The sequence below is a fragment of the Petaurus breviceps genome, unplaced genomic scaffold, assembly GCF_028583685.1.
Source record: "Petaurus breviceps papuanus isolate PSGF00001 unplaced genomic scaffold, PetGlider_PUasm1.0 90825, whole genome shotgun sequence".
In the NCBI taxonomy this organism is placed as follows: Eukaryota; Metazoa; Chordata; class Mammalia; order Diprotodontia; family Petauridae; genus Petaurus; species Petaurus breviceps.
In genome coordinates, this window is record NW_027187353.1 from 14,001,005 (window position 1) to 14,005,190 (window position 4,186).

At 37.0% G+C, this 4,186-nt stretch overlaps 1 protein-coding gene across 1 annotated transcript in view; it reads right to left on the reverse strand.

Moving 5' to 3' along the window:
* GRID1 (glutamate ionotropic receptor delta type subunit 1) overlaps positions 1-4,186 on the reverse strand; it is a 1,154,654-nt gene that overhangs the window by 138,500 nt on the left and 1,011,968 nt on the right. The gene's annotated exons all lie outside the window — the stretch shown is intronic.

Below are 4,186 nucleotides of genomic sequence, written 5' to 3' on the forward strand. Positions count from 1 at the left end.
ATCTATCTATCTATCTATCTATCTATCTATCTATCTATCTATCTATCTATCTATCTATCTATCTATCTATCTATCTATCTATCTATCTATCTACCTATTTTTAGTATTCAACATTCATTTCCATAAGATTTTAAGTTACAATTTCTCCCCCGTATTTCCCCTACCCCCACCCCAAAATAATAAGCCTACTGAATACCCCTTACCCTGATTTATTCTCTCTTATATCCCCCCCATCACCCCCTTAAATTTCTAGTAGGGCAAGATGGATTTCTATACCCCAGTGCCTGTATATCTTATTTCCCAGTTGCTGTAAAAAACAATTTTTTGAAACATTTATTTTTAAAACTTTGAGTTCAAGATTTTTTTTCCTTCTTCCCTCCTTACCCACCCCCACTGGGGAGATAAGCAATTCAATATAAGTCATACATGTGTAGATACCCAAATCATTTCCATAGTAGTTATATTGTGAAAGACTAACTATATTTCCCTTCATCCTATCCCACCTCCCACTTATTCTATTTTCTCCTTTGACCCTATCCCTTTACAAAAATGTTTGCTTCTAACTACCCTCTCCCCCAATCTGCCCTCCCTTCTATCATCCCCCCTCTTAACCCCTACCCCACTTATTTCCTGTAGGGTAAGATAACCAATTTAGTGTGCATGTTATTCCCTCCTTAAGGCAAATTTAATGAGAATAAGGCTGTCCCATTCCCTTCACCTTCCTGCTCTTACCCTCCATTATAAGTTTCTTTTGCCTCTTTTATATGAGATAATTTGCCCAAATCTATCTCTCCTTTTTTCCTTCTCTCATTAAATTCCTCTCTCACCTCTTAGTTTAATTTTTAGATATCATCCCTTCATATTTATCTCATCCTGTGTCCTCTGTCTATGTATACATGAACATACAGATGCCCACACTTACATATATATATATATATATGTTTATATACACCTTCCTATACATACATATATGTATATACATATATATATATATACACACACATATATATTTCCTTCAACTATCCTCATACTGAGAGAAGTCTTATGAGGTACAAGTATCATTTTTCCATGTAGGAATGTAAATAGTTCAACTTTAGTAAGTTCCTTATTATTTTTTTTTCTTGTTAACCTTCTCATGCTTTTCTTGCTTCTTGTACTTGAAAGTCAAATTTTATGTTCAGCTCTGTTTTATTTTTCATCAAGAATGCTTGAAAGTCCTCTATTTCATTGAATGGCCATATTTTCCCCCGTAGCATTATACTCAGTTTTGCTGGGTGGGTGATTCTTGGTTTTAGTCCTAGCTCCTTTGACCTCTGGAATATCATATTCCAAGCCCTTCGATCCCTTAATGTAGAAGTTGCTAGGTCCTGATTGTGTATCCACAATACTCAAATTGTTTCTTCCTGACTTCTTGTGGTATTTTCTCCTTGACCTGGTAACTCTGGAATTTGGCTATAATATTCCTAGGACTTTTCTTTGTGGGATCTTTTTCAAGAGGCGATCGCTGAATTTTTTCAATTTTTATTTTGCTGTCTGGTTCTAGAATATGAGGACAATTTTGTTTGATAAATTCTTGAAAGATAGTGTCTAGGCTCTTTTTTTATCCTGGCTTTTAGGTAATCCAATAATTTTAAAATTATCTCTCCTGGATCTATTTTTCAGGTCAGTGGTTTTTTTCAATGAGATATTTCACATTGCCTTCTATTTTTTCATTTGTTTGGATCTGTTTTATAGTATCTTGATTTCCCATAAAATCATTAACTTGCAATTGCCCCAATCTAATTTTAAGGAGTTATTCTCTTCAATGAGTTTTTGAAATTCCTTTTCCATCTGGCAAATTAGGCTTCTTAAGGCATTCTTCTCCTAACTGGCTTATTGGGCCTGTTTTGTTATTTGAGTTAGTCTATTTTTTAAGGTGTTATTTTCTTCAGTGTATTTTTGGGTCTTCTTTATCAGGCTGTTGATTTGCTTTTCATGATTTTCTTACATCATTCTCGTTTCTTTTCCCAATTTTTCTTCCACTTCTCTTACTTGATTTTCAAAATCTTTCTTGAGCTGCTCCATGGACTGTAATCAATTCATATTTTACATGGAGCCTTTTGATGCAGGAGTTCTGACATTGCTGTCTTCCTCCCACTCCATGTCTCAGTCCTTTTTGTCCCCAAAAAGGATTGGATAGTCTATTTGTGCTTCCTCTGCTTGTTCATATTCCCAGCCAATTACTTGACTTTTTAGCTCTTTGCCGTGATAGAACTCTACTTTAAATATGGAGAAGGTTTTGTCCCAAATCACTAGGGATTGTGCAGCTGCTGGAGCTATTAGGAGAGAGTCCGCTTTATAGCCCCCACAAATTTTGGCTCACTGGCCACACACCCCAGGAACACCACCCAAGACTGCAATTCAGCTCTAAGCAGGTTAAAGCAAGAGCAATTACCCTTTGAATGGTTATTTTGTCCCCCATGATTTTCAGGCCAGGAGCTCCTGAGGTAGCCATGTGGAGGCTGTACAGCCCCTGCACCTCTGCCACTTCATTCCCCAGGAGCAGGGGCTGGACCATGCTCTTCTATCCACCCCTGTTCCAACAGAATTCCACACTGACCTTTTACTTTGTCTTTGGTGTTTATGGGTTGAGAAGTCTGGGAACCACCACAGCTGCTGGTGATTCACTCTCCTGAAGTCTGCTCTGGCTGTCGCTGGTCAAGCCCACCCTGGGACCAGAACCAGGGCTTAAGCCAGATTGTACTTGGCTCCTAGTTCAGTGCGATAATTCCTTCCTGCCCAGCTGCTGGGCTTCCTTCAGTGGGAGATTTGTTTCTCTTTCGTACTTTGTGGGTTCTGTAGCTCTAAATTTTGTTTAGAGTCATTTTTTTACATGTATTAGAAGTGATTGGAGTGGGAGCTCATGTCAAGTTTGTGCTTCTACTCCACCTTCTTGGCTCTGCCCCCTAATTTTTTAAATAAAACCCCAGATTTAATTCATAGAATCACAGAATCTCATAGTTGAAACGGCCTTCAAAGGTCAGAAAGCAAAACCTATAATGAAAACCTTCCTCTACAACATCCCAGATAAAATGTCACCTAGTCTCTGGACAAATTCTGCTGAGCAGGAAGAATACTACCTTTCCAGGCAGACCATAACAATGACTTTTTTTGCTTACAATTCTCATTGTATGGTTTCTGTTTAACTCCACTACAAGCTTCTTTTTTCCCCCAGGCACCATTTTATTTGCCCCTAAAAACATTTGCCCCTTCCTGTTTGCCTTTAATCTTCCAATGTAGGGCTTGGTATAAGAAGACCTGGGTTCATATCCTGCCTCAAGCACTTACTGGTTGTGTCACCTTAGATGTATCACTTAAGCTCTTTCTTCATTTTTATGATGGGTATAATAATAGTTGTACTAACTTTAATAACCCCAGGGTTATTAAAAACAAAAATCCTTTGTAAAATGCAAATAGCTAGGCCAATGTATACAAGTATTATCTCTTTCTATAGAAGTTTAAGACTCTTTTTTAGTTCATATTTATTTTTTAATTAATTATTTTTCATTTTCAACATTCACTTCAATAAGATGCTGAGTTGCAATTTTTCTCCCCAACTCTCTCTCCCACCCCAAATCATGTGCAATTTGATATGGGCTCTACATATACATTTATATTAAACCTATTTTCACATTAGTCATGTTGTAAAGAAGAATTGCAACCAATGGGAGAAACTAAGGCAGAGAAGAACAAGAAGCTTAAGACTCTTGAGCAAAGAGAAGTTTTCTTTCCTTCCTTCCTTCCTTCCTTCCTTCCTTCCTTCCTTCCTTCCTTCCTTCTTTCTTCTTTCTTTCTTTCTTTCTTTCTTTCTTTCTTTCTTTCTTTCTTTCTTTCTTTCTTTCTTTCTTTCTTTCTTTCCTTTCTTTCTTTTTCTTTCTTTCTTTCTTTCTTTCCTTTCTTTCTCTCTCTCTTTCTTTCTTTCTTTCTTTCTTTCTTCCTTCCTTTCTTCCTTCCTTCCTTCCTTCCTTCCGTCCTTTCTTTCTTTCTTTCTTTCTTTCTTTCTTTCTTTCTTTCTTCCTTTCTTCCTTCCTTCCTTCCTTCCTTCCTTCCGTCCTTTCTTTCTTTCTTTCTTTCTTTCTTTCTTTCTTTCCTTTCTTTCTTTTTCTTTCTTTCTTTCTTTCTTTCCTTTCTTTCTCTCTCTCTTTCT